The 18,392-nt window shown below is 42.2% G+C and overlaps 1 non-coding gene across 1 annotated transcript; it reads left to right on the top strand.

The window, feature by feature from the left end:
* Positions 1-17,975: 17,975 nt before the first annotated feature.
* TRNAT-CGU (transfer RNA threonine (anticodon CGU)) lies at positions 17,976-18,048 on the top strand. The gene has a single exon. It is a non-coding gene; the product is annotated as a tRNA-Thr (tRNA).
* The last annotated feature ends 344 nt before the right edge of the window (positions 18,049-18,392 follow it).

Below are 18,392 nucleotides of genomic sequence, written 5' to 3'. Positions count from 1 at the left end.
TAAAAAGTCTACCATCAATCCATGTGACTGCAGACTTATGAATCTTCATATCACGTGAATTGCGCTTTGTAAGGATTCTCCAGTGCTGGTTCCGGGAATGGCAGGCACGTGAACTTAAGTATGTGATTTGCATGCGTACTAGATGGGTGCAGTCTAGTTGGAATGTGTTCAGAAGTATGCAAATCGCATACTTGGGGTCATATGAACCGCACATTCAGCGTCTTCCACTCCCACACTACCTCCTCATCCCACCTTCTCTCTGTTGGCGTCCCCCAAGGCTCTGTTCTAGGACCCCTACTCTTCTCAATCTATACACTTGGCTTGGGACAACTCAAAGTCCCATGGATTCCAGTACCACCTCTATGCTGATGACACTCAGATCTACCTCTCTGGCCCAGACGTCACCGCTCTGCTGTCCAGAATCCCGGAGTGTCTATGAGCCATATCCTCCTTCTTCTCTTCTCGCTTCCTCAAACTCAATGTGGACAAATTTGATCTAATTATCTTTCCTCCATCTCATAGATCTTCCTTATCTGACCTATCTATCGCAATCAATGACATCATGCTTTTCCCCCGTACCGGAAGTCCGCTGTCTCGGAGAAACCTTCGACTCTGCCCTGTCCTTCAAACCGCACATCCAAGCTCTTTCAACCTCCTGTCGCCTCCAGTTCAAAAACATTTCCAGAATCCGTCCTTTCCTCAACCGTCAATGTACTAAAATGCTTGTGCATGCCCTCATCAGCCTTGTCTACTGCAACATCCTTTTCTGCGGCCTCCCTGCTAACACCCTTGCACCTCTCCAGTCCATCCTTAACTCTGCTGCCCGACTAATTCATCTCTCTCCTCGCTACTCCTCCGCTTCCCCCCTCTGCAAATCTCTTCACTGGCTCCCATTCCCTCAGCGTATCCAGTTCAAATTACTAATACTGACCTACAAAGCCGTCCATAACCTGTCTCCTCCATATATCTCTGAACTAATCTCCCAATATCTTCCCTCACGTAATCTCAGGTCCTCCCAAGACCTCCTTCTCTCCTCCACACTTATTCGCTCCTCACCCAACCGCCTCCAAGACTTCTCCCGAATATCCCCCATCCTCTGGAATTCTTTACCCCAACACGTCCGACTATAAACCACATTCGGATCCTTCAGACGGAACCTGAAAACCCACCTCTTCAGGAAAGCCTACAGCCTGCACTGACCCCGCTGCCTCCTCATCCCTACCGGAGATACCGCCTCACCAACACCGGAGCTCCTGCAACCCTCAACCTACTGTCTCCTTCCCCATAATCCTGTAGAATGTAAGCCCGCAAGAGCAGGGTCCTCGCCCCTCTGTATCAGTCCGTCATTGTTAGTTTGTTTACTGTAAGTGATATCTGTAACTTGTGTATAACCCCTTCTCATGTACAGCACCATGGAATCAATGGTGCTATAGAAATAAATAATAATAATAATAATATGACCGCCCACCGCTCACGGCACCCCATGTGACTGCAGACTTGTAGCTTAGACCGGACCACCCCTTAAACCCTTTATGTGTATGTAAAAAGCATTTTCTAAGGTCATAGGTTCCGTGCAATACTGTGCTTAATTTAAACATGAAAATAGCATTAAGTTAAATACATGCAGCTCATTTCAGGAAACAATAATAATGTTTACACCAGGATCAAAATATGCATACATTTTATTTATAAGATACATCTTGAAAAGTGTATAGATAGCATATCTAGGAAGACAAAAGAAAAGTACAATTAGCCTGAGAGTTTCAAACACAGTTGAAAGAAGGAAAGAAAGATTACATAGAACTTGTGTGCAATCAGTCACCAATGAAAGGAATAAAAGAAATGAACACTGAAGGTTTCTCATTCCGGTAAACAAATAATTTGTGAGCAATCTGCACTCAAACCTCAAATAGAACCAAGAATTAAATGTGCCCCTAGCTGACCAGCATATACATATATCATTGGTCTGGTGTAATGAAGATTACCTGATAAAGATCACGATATGACAGCTTTCCTTTTGCATTGGCTGCTGAACAGCCAGAAACGGTTTTCAGCGGCCAGCCAACTATTGATCCAGTTCTCTCCTGTCAGTGATGCAGTTAATGGGAATTCCACAGGCAAATAAAAGCTACATTTTGTCTTCATTTTCATCTGAAATATGAGCTGGTCTTTTGTACTCTAGACAGTCATTTATTACTCATTTTCTTTTATTGATGCTTATGAGCTGAAACATAAAATGATTCTCAAATGCAGTTTAATTGAGGCAGCAGTTGACATTTTGACCATGATTACTGATGCGCCATAAACGGCATTAACACAACAAAGCAATGCTTAGTTTCATCGGTTGCTTGACAGTTTGTAACTGTATTTAAAGTGCATCTCGCTGTACTGTACATTAAGAAATATGTTCCTCTTCTGCGGCTATTGACAGTGGCGGAAAATAAAACAGTGTCTGATATTTCGGGTGGGTTAACTCAACAGTACAAAATATTGGTCATAGATGCCCCTAGAAAAAAATTTGAAAAATGGGACAATTGTTTTCTCCCTTTTCATCCGTATGCAATACATTTTTTTACAGCAATAACTAATCATTTACAAGACCATTTAGAGTTTCCTATATTACAGAATGGGAAACCGGATGCTGTACTGTGGCCTCCAATTTTTTTTTTTCTCACACCAATAGGCATAAATGGGCTCACTCCCACCACCGTACAAATCGGTTGAGTGCTATCCAATTCTTTATCGGACCAACGTTATTCAATGGGGCAGTGCTGATGACCTTTTCCGAACTGATAGAATCTGTCTATGAAAAAAATGGCAGCATGCTGCTATTTCACTCCTAAATTGAATGTGTGCGAGAAAAAAAATTGGATGCCATACGGATACACTGTATGGCAACATCAAATTTTTATGGATACATTACAATTCTGCAACATAGGAAACCGTAAATGGTTCTATAAATGATTAATAGCTGCTGGGTAAGAAAACAGATTGCATACGGACTGCACACAGATGACAAGTGAGAAAAAAAATCGTCCCACTTTTCTGGATGAAAATTGTTCTGATTTTTTTAAACTGTCGTGCGACCCTAGCTAATGAGTGAGCCTCTGATCTCCGGAGGAAAATTGTAAATGCTGCAATTTGTTTTTACATGTAGATTTAGTCAGTGAAAAAAATGTGTTTATCTACATTGCTTCATTGAATAAGGCTGGGGTCACACTACCGTAGAATACGGGCAAGTGCTATGCGAGAAAACATCACATAGCACTCGGACCACTGTTAATCTATGGGGCAGCTCACGTCACCGTAGGTTTTTTCAGGCATATTCGACGTGCGTGTAATATCACAGCATGCTGCGATTGAACGCGTATATCGTCCGAGACACACCAATGCAATTCTACGTGTGCTAAAAAAATCAGACCATCTGTGTGACTTGCGAGAAATACGCACACATTTTCCTCATTTCATCCCGTTGAGCCATTAAATTCAATGAGGAAAAGCAGTGAGAAATGTAAAGCCATACGCATATCATACGGGTGTCATACGGATACATAGGTGCGAGAAAATCGTATCATCGCATTGCAACTGCATCGCATATGGATACGGAGAACACTTGTGCAACTTTCGCAGAGAAAAACCGATTTTTCATACGTTTAGTGGGACGCCGGCCTTACATTGATCCGTGTGATCCATTTTTTTTAAAGAATAGCACTCGGATTGAAAATACGGTTGTGTACACGAGCCCTTATAATAAGTAATAAAATCTGCATATCGTCACTCATTTTTATACTTTTACTTTATTTTCTTTTTGAGCACATAGATCCAACTCGTACACTGAATCTTAATGAGTCCGATTTTTTTTTTTCCCAAACAGAAAGGAGAAAGGTTGAGGTAATCAATTCATTTGTAAAAAATGTAAGCACAATCAATACTGCGAGGAAGTATTTTTATAAGCAGTTATTAACTCATAAGCTACAGTATATCTCATCTCATTTCAACAACAGCTGAGGTCTCCATTTCCCCCACGAGACTCCTGCAGGTCCTATTATGAGAATCATAAATAATATGTGCTAATGAGATATGAATTGATTATGTTGGAAACGCTGACATTTTCATCCATCACTCTAAATGATGTTTAACAATGGATTACCAGCCAGTAATTCCACTGATATGAGATTAAATAAAATAGCAGGCTGTTTCAGAAGGCTAGCTCTAGGAGATGGCAATAAATCTGTTCAATTACTGTATTACCCATTCGTTTTTCACTGCTAAGGATATTATTATTTCATTTCGACTTGTTCATGCATCATAGATTATTTTATTTCAGTCAGTCAATGAGGAAAACTGCTGTATTTTATTCACGGGGAGGCAGAGACCTGCGCCATTATAGAATACAGTAAATGATAGTATTCACATCCATAGCATCAAAAGAAAGAATATCTACAGTAGGTATTTATTGTGTTCCTACAATCTATGGAAAGTACAAAAATATAAATGTTTTGCTATTGTGTATATTTTATTTTTCTCATTATCCAAAGGCATTGCAAGGAGGCAAGCTTAAGAACTGGATCAATGGAAATAATATTACTGGATTGTATGAGATTTCACCTAGGCAATGTTCATCATTGTTTTTTATTTGGATGAATGGTATTCATTACATAATAAGTACAGAATAAAGAGTGAAAACTATTGCAATAGAAGTCTTGCATGCAACCTCTAGATGGCTCAGAAAGTGTACAATGAAATAAGTTACTAGCATCTATCCACACCCAGGCTGGGCAGGAGAGTGGAAATACTACTGTGACATTCAATTTTTGAGAACTTGCATTACTGACCATTAGTAATCATTTATAGTATACTTTTTTCTTTAAAATTGCTGCTGTTTTTTCTGATTATACTAATATTAGAAATCGCAATACTGTTTTGCAAGCATGTTTTCTTCACATTCTTCGCTTAACGTTTTCCTATTTAGTACAAAGAGGAAAATAAAATAAATAATTGCCAAAAACCTGGTAGGCCTACAGATAAAGCGTAATTGTCAATCCAGATAACTTTTTAAAATAATGTGTAATGTGTACATGAGGAATAACACTATCACTGGCCATTATATGACTTGCATACAGTTTTCTCCTCTGCAGGTTCAATCTCTAACATATCAGTTCTATCTCTGCCAGTGGGTGGAAACTTACTGCTATGGTGTCTTACATACACAGCACACAGAATGTTAGGGATGGCGGAACGCACCGAATATATATTTATTAGAAGAAGTTGGTGCGTTCGCAACCCGGGATCCACCGTGCAGGAAAGCACCTGCTGCTAGATATGGCGGTACAAAAAGCAGTATAAACAAACTCTGTTACTTCACAGACTCTGTTAGCAAAGATAACGCTGTGCCCTGTTTGGCTCACAGAGGAACACAGCTACTTAGTAGAGCAGATGGTGGTCATGCAGTCAAATGCAAGCATGAAACTCCTCGCCGGAGGTGCCAGCATTCTAGGGGCTTATTTCAGCCGAGTCCCTGAATACACACACACGAAATTCCTCACCGGAGGTGCCAGCATTCTAGGGGCTTATTTCAGCCGGGTCCCTGACTGCATACAAACATGACCACACTGGCGCTGAGCTCATACATAAATTGATACTAGCGCATGGCCGTGCGACCATGCGAACCTTATATAGCTGCAGCACATACAGGACCTTCCTAGAAGGACCAATGAGAGGCTGCCACAGAGCCTGAGGCACTTCAGGACCTTCCTGGAGAACCAATGGGTCTTGCTGCAGTATCTGAGCATGTGACCCTCGATCTCCAATGAGATCCAATGAGAGATCTTACCCTGGGCATGCTCAGAAGGGGAAAAGCAGGACTTAGTCCCAAAAGCGTCTGCTCGCCGCTGCCCAACACTGGCTTCAATGGCAGAAGCTGGAAAAGCAGCAGTAACCCTTTTCACAGAGTCAGACTGAGCGAGACGCTGAGACCGACGTCTCCACTGAGCAGGCTCCTCTGCGGCAGGAGAAGAATGGGAGACCACAGTGGCGATGGCCCGAGACCCCCCCCCGTGCAGAGGCGGGAACTCGACCCCTAACACAGAATGAGATGGATTCCTGTTCTCTCTATGTAACACATGACAAGCTAAGAGGTATCCGGTCGTTTAATTAATCCATAGCCAATAACAGCTCCTGCCTGTATGTAAATAAAACACGACTGCTTGCAACTTGTGTAAAATGGCCACAGCTGCCTTTTATTAAATTTTAACATAACAGAACCCGGAGCAGTCACAACATTGGCAACCCCACAACAATATAGATTTTTAACTACATAAAGGCTAATAAGGCCCAGGCCAGGAGTAAACCCTACATTTTAGAGAACTTTCCCTGGACGCACCACACCAGCCCAGGGAGTAAACACTACACGGTTAATACCCCTAACCATGCAGGACCTATACCTGCCAGTTATATTGGGAAAAGGATAAATTGCAAAAAGACACAACACTTAACGACCCTCAGACCCAGACTTATCCCTGCCACAGATGTGACCGTGTGACACCTTAGAAGAGCAGGTCCCACCACACCTCAGAATCTTGTTCGATGCCATCCCAGAATACCAGCATCCATATGTCCATGCCAAGTGCATTAAGATGGACACCATCAAGCCTAAAATACTGTGTTGACAAAGTCTCCAAGTCTCTGTGCAGCACTAAAATCTTGCCATTCCTGGACACTAAACAAGCCACAACCTTTTTTACTTTAATCCTTGATGTTTTTAGACTATACACCGACCTCACATACCTCCAAGTAGTCCACACTACAATGTCAGCCCACGCTATTATAATTCCCAGATAGGATGAGCACAGCCACAACAAATCAAACTTTTATGTTGCATATTAATTCCTTGAAGGATCTGACACCATTGCTGTTCCCTCCAATGTGCAAAACCAACACAACCGTCCTATGGTTCCCTTGACTGTAATATGAAAAACCGGTGACACTTCGTATTCCCAGCCATTTGACCGACACCGTACACTATTTTGCTCAGGCCTTGAACTATCAGGGCGCACGTCCTCTCACGACTTTCCCCCAGAAAAAAAACATACAATGCACCCAGTGGTCGGTGCACATAGAAGCAATGTAGTTGAAGGATCATCAAGTTGTGTAGTCAGGAAATAGCCCGGATTGGTAGAGGGAGCAGCAGTACAATCTTGTAATGAAAGCAATAACCTCAGAAAAAGTACATGCCTAGGAAAGGCAGCTTTAACAAACGATAAATGCATCCAAAAATTAGAACAAGCGAAAGCTATAGCCTTAAAATAGTGAACATACTTTATTTCAAACAAAAGACGTAAAAAGACATTATCATAAAGGTAAGTAAAAAATGGATTATGCGGATACACAGTGCAAATGATATAATCGCCCCAGACTGGAGCCAGGCAATGTTATGGGTCATAGAATACAGGGTAGGTAAAGAGCATGTAAGCGCTTCAAGAGGCTAATAAGGTGCTAATGTGCTTTGGTGCAGCGATTTTATAAGCAAGAAAAACTGATAGGCCAAGGATTGCAAGCTAGTGCAAGTGTGAATATATCCTAGTGGATAAAGTGGCCTAACTGTATAGACAGCGGTTAAGTAAATGCTTACTATAGCAGACTGACGTGATGACCCAGAGTAAATAAGGCACAGTGGCAAGGACACATTACCTGCAGCCGTGGAGCGATTCCCCGACGCGCGTTTCGCGTGTAGCTTTGACGAGGGGTCAAAGCTACACGCGAAACGCGCGTCAGGGAATCGCTCCACGGCTGCAGGTAATGTGTCCTTGCCACTGTGCCTTATTTACTCTGGGTCATCACGTCAGTCTGCTATAGTAAGCATTTACTTAACCGCTGTCTATACAGTTAGGCCACTTTATCCACTAGGATATATTCACACTTGCACTAGCTTGCAATCCTTGGCCTATCAGTTTTTCTTGCTTATAAAATCGCTGCACCAAAGCACATTAGCACCTTATTAGCCTCTTGAAGCGCTTACATGCTCTTTACCTACCCTGTATTCTATGACCCATAACATTGCCTGGCTCCAGTCTGGGGCGATTATATCATTTGCACTGTGTATCCGCATAATCCATTTTTTACTTACCTTTATGATAATGTCTTTTTACGTCTTTTGTTTGAAATAAAGTATGTTCACTATTTTAAGGCTATAGCTTTCGCTTGTTCTAATTTTTGGATGCATTTGTAATGAAAGCAGTAGGCAAAAAGGAAGCTAGACTGAAGGCTGGGAGCTCAATTATCTCACAAGGAAGGAAGTGCAATGCCAGGTTTAAATAGGGTGTTCAATCAGGGTGAAGCCAATCAAAAACTAAGGGTGGAGACAATCAGGAACTCAGGGTGGAGACAATAAGGAACCACACAGGTTCTAGTATCTGGGTTAGCAAGGAACTATCCAGCTAGCTGAATATCTCAGAAGGGAGAGCTACCACCAAGTGCACAAGAGATGCTGGATTTGAGCCCTGACAATTCCACTCTATACTCCATCAAAGTCTTCTCATCTAAAAACTTCCAACATTTCTCTGTACCAGCACCACATAGCTCTGCACATCTATTATGTATTTAATTCAAAACTACCCTGTTATCAGACTCCATAACCAGTTGGAACATTCCACACCCACATTGTGTGCTCATGGAACAAGACTCTGAAACATGTTGAACTGAAAACAGAACAAGCAGCAGCTATCTCATTAGACACCTCTAGCACATGTCTAGCTATAATGCACACATTCCATTTCAAGTGCCACAACCAGGAGTCATTTTGCCTGAAGAGAATTAAGAGGATTAATTACATGAACCACAGACAGGTTATTACCATGAAGACAAACCTTCCTATTTCTGATTTTTGAACCCCAAAGTTCAAACACAACTATTATTGGAAAATATCCAACAAGCACCAGTCCTCATCAAAATTGTATTGCACCAATATACAAGCCATCTGCATGCTCACAAATGTTCATGCTCACAAAACCAACTAATCCAACATCTTTGCTATACAGTTGCAAGCCACCATTAGACATAACCTTCTCCATTCACAGAGAACGTCCACTATATTTCTTCAAAAATAATTCCAAACAGCTAAATTTACCCTAAGCTCCCGCTTGGGTCTCACAATGTGCGCTGGGGATTTTATTACTGCCATGGCAGCTGTCAAAAAACAATATGACCCATAGGCATATCGCGACATGCAAAATTGAGCTTAGCCAATAATAACTGCGACCACTCAAGTGAGCCTTCTTAGTCTGCCTAAGTGCTGACACTGCCCTCTTCAAATCTGCTAACTTTTTCACGGAAAACCTACATTCCATTGTCACTGAATCGAGCGCAATAACCAGAAAAAACACATAACAGTAGCTGGGGACAAACGAATCCCAAATGATGAGGTTACTTTCAACAAAATAGGCATCTAAATTGAACAGACCACCTAACCAGAAGGGCCTACACAGAAAAATCTTCACAGTAATGAATTATAAGGGAATGACAGAAATGTCCCACATCCACTCAACAAATAAACTAAAGGCCCTGAAATATAGACAAGATAGAAAAACCCATTGGTAAACAACAAATAACATAAAACTCACCAACCCACATGCAATACAACAAGTGGAAAACTGTCAGGGTGGACGGTTTTCAAACAGAAAGCCATTTTGATGTCTGCCATTGCCATTAAAATCCCACACTCATTTGATCTCACTAAATTCCCCACCTAATCAAATGACACATATGATACGGAAGACATTTTCAGATCAATGTTGTAGTTAACGCACTAGTTGGATAAGACAAATGAAGAATAAGCTTAAACTCATTAGATTCACGTTTTGCGACTATGCCCAATGGAGACACCCTCAAAATTGACCATGGAGAGGCTGAAAAGCTGGAGCCTACAGATCAAACAGAATCCTAAAAACCTTCAGAAAAAATAAATACAACTGAATTAGAAGCACTGCTTCTAAATTCGGACAGCTACTTAAAAAAGGGGAGCATCAGCGCGATCTTCACTATAGTCCTCCCTTTTTCCAGCACCAGCACCAGAATTTCCTTTTGCCAGCTTAAAACTCTTTCACAAGCTGTGATTTTGCCCACATTTGAACACTTGCATTTGAACTTACACAATGCCCCAAATTTACATTGATCCTCATTATACTGCCAGCAAAAAGCCTCTTCTTTGGGGTGCCAAGAATGCGTCCCCTTGGCTAGAAACCCTGTCATATCCTGAAAGGACTGTGAGGTGCGAGCTGTCAATAGGTGCATCTACAAGGATATGTCTTTATTATCCTACCTCGTGCCCGACCTCATAACCTTATGTTGTCTAAATTGCTCATCATACCAAAGCCACCCTGTACACTCTGAAAGCTTTGCCAAATGTGTCAGTATACCCAAACAGAGCAAAACAATGCTCAGGATCTTTTTACCCTATCCCACTATATATGCTGTTTGTTTAGCTCTCCATGCATGTATTGTGACTGTCTCACAGCCGCGACACATGCAGCTGCAGTGCCGAACAGCTGATTATCGGGAGCACTCCAGTTATCCGGGTTCCTGATGCAGCTATTCGGTAACTTCTATAGCTATTCATATAAGGAGTTATCCAAAGCTATTCACTCATCCCTAATTGCAATCAATATCTCACTGAGTACTAGAACAATTTCCAAAATTTTGACAAGACTGAGTTTCATAGAACATTTTTTTAACCTACAACATGAAAATAAGGTTAATAATATAACTTTAATTAAAATATTGTCAGTTTGCTCAAAATACTTGATGTAAAAATGAATACACCCATATTCAAAACTATTACATTTAGTATTTTGTGTAACCTCCATGACTTAAGAACATAACCAAATTTTCTAGGCATGTAATAAACAAACTGGTGACATATTTTAGCATTTATTTTTTCCATTCAAGAACAACTTCTTTTAGAGTCTAGTTACTGGATGGAGAGTGATGCTCAAGTTGTCTTTTCAGAATTCTCTAGAGGTATTCGGTTGGGTTCAGATTAGTAGATACACTTGGACACTGAATCACTTTCACCTTGTTTTTAAGAAATGCAACAGTGAACTTAGATGTGTTTTTTTTATCACTGTCATGTTGCAAAAGTCTACGTCTACCAAAGGCATGGAGTGACAGTAGCATCTTCTTTTGCAATATGAAACAGTACATCTGTGAATTCATGATACCCGACACCAGTATCACTCTTGTAGCCCCAAAAAAGGACACTGCCACCACCATGTTTCAGTTTGTCATAAGAACTGAAAAAGAAGTTATTTACCCTCAATGTATTAGTACTGATAATTCTGATTAAAGCTAAAATCTGCTCAAGACACACCTAGGCCCTAGAAGCTGAAAGGATTGGCATTGCATAAACTCTGCGTAGCACTTGTGGTTGTGGACCCACTGTGTCATGGGCCGGGCTTACCCTTAAGGGACATAGCTAAGTGACTACTGGGTAATCACTAGATCCTCTGAGGTGAGTATAGGCTTTGCCATCGGTAGTCATCAGGTACCACTCCAGAGCAGTAATCCACTCTGCATCAGCTGAATGAAGGGTTAGAGACACGAGTATGAGGTACAGGTGAGCAGAGGCAAAGATGTAGTCAGACAATCAGAGTCAGGGCAGGCATCATGGCTTCAATGTACATAGCTGAGGTCAGGAGCAGAGAAGTTAGGATAAGTGAATAGAAGGGGTAGGTAAATTGGGAGATGTTGTCCAAATACATGACCATGGAGACATAGAGGAGGTCCCAGGAGATGCCGTTGCCAAATTTCTGAATTAAGGTGGGCGCACTGAAACATAGAAGGGGCATGATAAGGTACTCATAGTGACCCTTCACGGATATTAAACTCTGCCCTCCATTCGTTGCCCCTACGGATCCAAACCAAGTTATAAGCTCCCTGCAAATCCAATTTAGCAAAAATCTTAGTCCCACAAATCTTGTCAAACATCTCAGGAATCAAAGGTAAGGGATACTTGTTCTTTATAGTGATTTTGTTAAGACCTAGATACTTGATAGTTTGTACAGGGGTGTAAGGAACCATCCTTCTTGGCCACGAAGAACAAGACAGCACCAGCCAAATGAATCCCTTTGCCAAGTTTTCTTGAATGTATTCAGACATGGCCTGAGTCTCAGGCAGAGTTAATGGATACACATGAATCAGGCATGGTGAAGTTCCAGGTAGATGGTCGATGGAACACGAATAAGGTCTGTAGGGTGGCAGGACCTCTGCCTTCTTTTCGTAAAGACATTTGCAAATGCACGATAATAGACCGGTGGAGAAGCAAGGTGTTTGAAGGCACAGAAGGTGGAGTCTTGGGAGTTACTTTGGCAAGGCAGTTGGAAGCACAATACGGTTCCTAGTGAAGCACCTGACCAATGGACTAGTCAACAATTGGTGCATGTAGATGCAGCCAAGGAAGACCCAGAAGAACAGAATTTGTGGATCTTGGTGACATGACCAACCTTAAGTGCTGGAGTTTCCTGTTTTCTCATGGCAGTGGCATACAGTCTAGATGGTCTTCTGGCATGAGGAGACTCCAAAACTTGTTCCAGGGCTCGCTCATGGAAGCAGAAATCTTGATTGATAATCGCAGTTGCTTGAGCACCATGCTTGAGTCCCCGCCCAGCCTGCCTTGTGACTGTTAAACAGCCAATAAACATGCGGGAATTGCCTGCCATAAACTGGTATTACTGTGATTGGCCTGTCGCATCGTGTCATCAGACCTAATATAAGATCTAATGACACAATGCTCGGCACATTCTGCTCTGGTAGCAGTCCAGGCAAAGTTTGAGCAGGCGTTAAAGCAGTTTTTAATTCCTATTGCATTACTTGTATAACACTGCTGCACCATTAAAACAAGTCACTTTATTGCTATTCACAAATCCGAGAGACAGAGTTAAGCAACAATGATTACATCGGAACTGTGTGGTAACATTTCGGTAATAAATTAATGATCTATGGAGTGTCTTTTGTATTCATTTCTGTGTTTTTATGTCTTTCAGGCATCTTTTTCTGGGCTAATTTGGATTTAATGGATTACTTTAGACCTGCATGGAAGTTTTGATTTTTTTTCAATAAATTGATGATAGAAGTACAGTGTGGGGGAGTCTTTAATCAAATAAAGTATTTTTTCTGTGTTTTTATTTTTTGATTACTGTTTTAATAATGGGTGTTTCTCTACATTACAAACCCAAGGGTTTGATGCTTGCTGTGATTTTTGACAACTCACAGCTGTCATCAAAGTCAACTATTACCCAATTGCCACCACAGCAAGGCAATCAGGAAGAGCAGGTCAAAGCAACAGAATTTGCACAGCTAATGTGATTTCCTGATTCTGGGGAGGCTGTGGGCTGGTATTTGTAGGCCGGGAATAGTCCAATAACCATGGACCTTCCAAGCCTGATAATATAGGCTCACAGCTGGCTGTTATCTAAAATAGGGGGCTCCATGTTGTTTCATGGATATCTATCTATCTACCACATATCTATCTATCTATCTATCTATCTATCTATCTATCTATCTATCTATCTATCTATCTATCTATCTATCTATCTATCTATCTATCTAATCTATCTATCTATCCATTTATCTATCTATCTATCTAGAAAAAAAAAATGGAACAGCACATACAATTAAATGGGTGCAAAGGCCTCCAAGCAACTAATCCATATACTTGCCAAATATACAGGGAGCAAAAAAATGGAACGCAGCACTCCAGGTTTTAGCAAAAATATGAGTGGACTTTATTGGGCACACATGGCGTGGTGCAACGTTTCGGCTTCCAAAAGCCTTTCTCAAGCTTCGGCATGTGCGCCCAATATAGTCCACTCATATTTTTGCTAAAACCTGGAGTGCTGCCTTCCATTTTTTTGGTCTCTATCTATCTATCTATCTATCTATCTATCTATCTATCTATCTATCTATCTATCTATCTACAGTACATGTCCCCTATGACTTTTAAGTAGGAATGAGAGCAAAAAGCTATCTTTGGATTTGTGCACACATTGAATATTAAGGGTCACCAATCTAACCCAAGAAGAGGTGCGAAACCGGCTAAATAAGATTAAAATAGATAAATCTCCGGGTCCGGATGGCATACACCCACGAGTACTAAGAGAACTAAGTAATGTAATAGATAAACCATTATTTCTTATTTTTAGTGACTCTATAGCGACAGGGTCTGTTCCGCAGGACTGGCGCATAGCAAATGTGGTGCCAATATTCAAAAAGGGCTCTAAAAGTGAACCTGGAAATTATAGGCCAGTAAGTCTAACCTCTATTGTTGGTAAAATATTTGAAGGGTTTCTGAGGGATGTTATTCTGGATTATCTCAATGAGAATAACTGTTTAACTCCATATCAGCATGGGTTTATGAGAAATCGCTCCTGTCAAACCAATCTAATCAGTTTTTATGAAGAGGTAAGCTATAGACTGGACCACGGTGAGTCATTGGACGTGGTATATCTCGATTTTTCCAAAGCGTTTGATACCGTGCCGCACAAGAGGTTGGTACACAAAATGAGAATGCTTGGTCTGGGGGAAAATGTGTGTAAATGGGTTAGTAACTGGCTTAGTGATAGAAAGCAGAGGGTGGTTATAAATGGTATAGTCTCTAACTGGGTCGCTGTGACCAGTGGGGTACCGCAGGGGTCAGTATTGGGACCTGTTCTCTTCAACATATTCATTAATGATCTGGTAGAAGGTTTACACAGTAAAATATCGATATTTGCAGATGATACAAAACTATGTAAAGCAGTTAATACAAGAGAAGATAGTATTCTGCTACAGATGGATCTGGATAACTTGGAAACTTGGGCTGAAAGGTGGCAGATGAGGTTTAACAATGATAAATGTAAGGTTATACACATGGGAAGAGGGAATCAATATCACCATTACACACTGAATGGGAAACCACTGGGTAAATCTGACAGGGAGAAGGACTTGGGGATCCTAGTTAATGATAAACTTACCTGGAGCAGCCAGTGCCAGGCAGCAGCTGCCAAGGCAAACAGGATCATGGGGTGCATTAAAAGAGGTCTGGATACACATGATGAGAGCATTATACTGCCTCTGTACAAATCCCTAGTTAGACCGCACATGGAGTACTGTGTCCAGTTTTGGGCACCGGTGCTCAGGAAGGATATAATGGAACTAGAGAGAGTACAAAGGAGGGCAACAAAATTAATAAAGGGGATGGGAGAACTACAATACCCAGATAGATTAGCGAAATTAGGATTATTTAGTCTAGAAAAAAGACGACTGAGGGGCGATCTAATAACCATGTATAAGTATATAAGGGGACAATACAAATATCTCGCTGAGGATCTGTTTATACCAAGGAAGGTGACGGGCACAAGGGGGCATTCTTTGCGTCTGGAGGAGAGAAGGTTTTTCCACCAACATAGAAGAGGATTCTTTACTGTTAGGGCAGTGAGAATCTGGAATTGCTTGCCTGAGGAGGTGGTGATGGCGAACTCAGTCGAGGGGTTCAAGAGAGGCCTGGATGTCTTCCTGGAGCAGAACAATATTGTATCATACAATTATTAGGTTCTGTAGAAGGACGTAGATCTGGGTATTTATTATGATGGAATATAGGCTGAACTGGATGGACAAATGTCTTTTTTCGGCCTTACTAACTATGTTACTATGTTACTATGTAATATTTGCAACAGATTTTTATTTCAGCAAAAATCAGAGTGTTAGCAGGAAAAATACTGCATACAATATATTTTTGCCTGCATTTTTTTTCTCATTCGTTAAAATGGGTGAAAAATTGCTACAAAAATGCTAAAAGACTTGACATGTTTGTACTGCAAATTTACTCTGTGTCACTTTCATAAATAGTGGCTTGCAAAAGTATTCAACCCCATTGGCTTTTTACTATTTGCTACATTACAACTAGTGATAATCAAGTATACTCGTTGCTCGGGTTTTCTCGAGCACGCTCGGGTAGTCTCTGAGATTTAGTTTTCCTCGCAGCAGCTGGATGATTTGCGACTGTTAGACAGTTTCAGTAGCATAGCCACCGGGGGCAGAGGGGGCCGTCGCCCCAGGCCAGGTGCTCAGAGGGGGCCAACCCATAGCTACGCTACTGGAGAATTAAACTCCCTGCTCTGCTGCCCGCTATGGGGCCCCTGAGCAGGCCAGGGGTGCCCGGGGCCCATCACCGCACTGATGAGGAAAGGAGCGCTGTGCTCCTTCTCCCATCATCCCCCTGTCAGCGTTACCGATGCTGACAGTGGGCGCGATGACATCACCACCCGGCGCCCACTGTCAGAAGATGAGCGGGAGGTCGGAGCACCACTGGAACAAGGAGGAAGAGAGGTGAGTATTTATTTATAGTTTTTTTTATTGGGTCTGCCTTATACTTCAGGATCTGCCTATAGGGGGACTGCCTTATACTTTAGAATCTGCCTATAGGGGGGCTGCCTTATACTTCAGGATCTGCCTATAGGGGGGCTGCCTTATATTTCAGGATCTGCCTATAGGGGAGCTGCTTTATACTTCAGGATCTTCCTGTAAGGGGGCTGCATTATACTTTAGGATCTTCCTATAGGGGAGCTGCCTTATACTTCAGGATCTACCTATGGGGGGCTGCTTTATACTTCAGGATCTTCAAATATGGGTGCTGCCTTATACTTCAGGATCTGCCTATAGGGGGGCTGCCTTATACTTCAGGATCTGCCTATAGGGGTTCTGCCTTATATTTCAGGATCTGCCTATAGGGAGGCTGCCTTATAATTCAGGATCTGCCTATAGGGGGGCTGCCTTATACTTCAGGATCTACCTATAGGGGAGCTGCCTTATACTTCAGGATCTGCCTATGGGGGGTCTGCCTTATACTTCAGCCTCTGTCTATGGTGGGGCTGCCTTATACTTCAGGAGCTGCCTATATGGGTGCTGCCTTATAGTTCCGAATCTGCCTATAGGGGTACTGCCTTTTAATACAGGGTCTGCCTATGGGGTGCTGTCTTATACTACAGGGTCTGCCTATGGGGTGCTGCCTTTTACTAGAGTCTGCCTATGGGGTTCTGCCTTATACTGCAGGGTCTGCCTATGCAGTGCTGCCTTTTACTAGAGTCTGCCTATGGGGGGCTGCCTTATACTACAGGGTCTGCCTTATACTACAGGGTCTACCTAAATGGGTGCTGCCTTCTACTTCAGAATCTGCCAATGGGGTGCTGCTTTATACTACAGGATCTGCCTATGGGGTGCTGTCATATACTATAGGGTCTGCCTATCGGGTGCTGTCTTATACTACAGGGTCTACCTTTGGGGTGCTGTCTTATACTACAGGGTCTGCCTATTGGGATTTTGTCTTGTGCTACAGAGTCTGCCTATGGGTGCTGACTTGTGCTATAGTGTAGGCCTATGGGGAGTGCATTACACTATATGGAGGTTTATGAGGAGTGCATTATACTATATGGAGACATATGGAGAGTGCATTATACTGTATTTAGGATGATCTGGTGCATTATAGTATATGGAGGCCATCTAGTGGGCCATCATACAGTGTGGAGATTACAGTGAAGGGGCCATCATACAGTGTTGGAGCCATCAAACAATTTGTGGGCTACTAAGGGGTCAGTATACTGTGTGGATGGTACTATACAGTGAGGGGGCATTATACTGTATAGGAGAGCTGTACAGGGGGGAGACTCGTGACATAATTAAATGTAAAGTGGGCACTTCTTGTTACAGGAGATCTTAGGTTACTGTGACTATCAAAGGGGTACACAGGGCAATATTACCATCTAGGGAGCAAAATGTGAGCACTATTTTCTAGGGCACTTGCACCCAGCATTACTATATTATAGAGGGGTGCTTTAGAATTTAGAAGGCACAGAGAACCACACAGCAGGTGCAGTAATAGGGACACATACAGCAGCAGTGGCTGAGTATTGGGGTATCAGGGGCAGTAATAGGGTCACTGTTATGACCCTAGCTTCATAGCTCAGAGGTTAGAGCACTGGTCTCGTAAACCAGGGGTCGTGAGTGCGACTCTCACTGAAGCCTTACAAACTCTTCCACCAACATAGAAGAGGATTCTTTACTGTTAGGGCAGTGAGAATCTGGAATTGCTTGCCTGAGGAGGTGGTGATGGCGAACTCAGTCGAGGGGTTCAAGAGAGGCCTGGATGTCTTCCTGGAGCAGAACAATATTGTATCATACAATTAGGTTCTGTAGAAGGACGTAGATCTGGGGATTTATTATGATGGAATATAGGCTGAACTGGATGGACAAATGTCTTTTTTCGGCCTTACTAACTATGTTACTATGTTACTATGTATATGTATGACCTGGTGGTTAGGAGCACCCGGCACGACCTGATAGTTAAACTCACACAGGACAAGCTCTGG

The sequence above is a fragment of the Ranitomeya imitator genome, chromosome 6 (genome assembly GCF_032444005.1).
Source record: "Ranitomeya imitator isolate aRanImi1 chromosome 6, aRanImi1.pri, whole genome shotgun sequence".
NCBI classification, from domain to species: domain Eukaryota; kingdom Metazoa; phylum Chordata; class Amphibia; order Anura; family Dendrobatidae; genus Ranitomeya; species Ranitomeya imitator.
The sequence above is the reverse complement of the archived record's forward strand: the minus strand, read 5'-3'. Positions and strand labels throughout refer to the sequence as shown.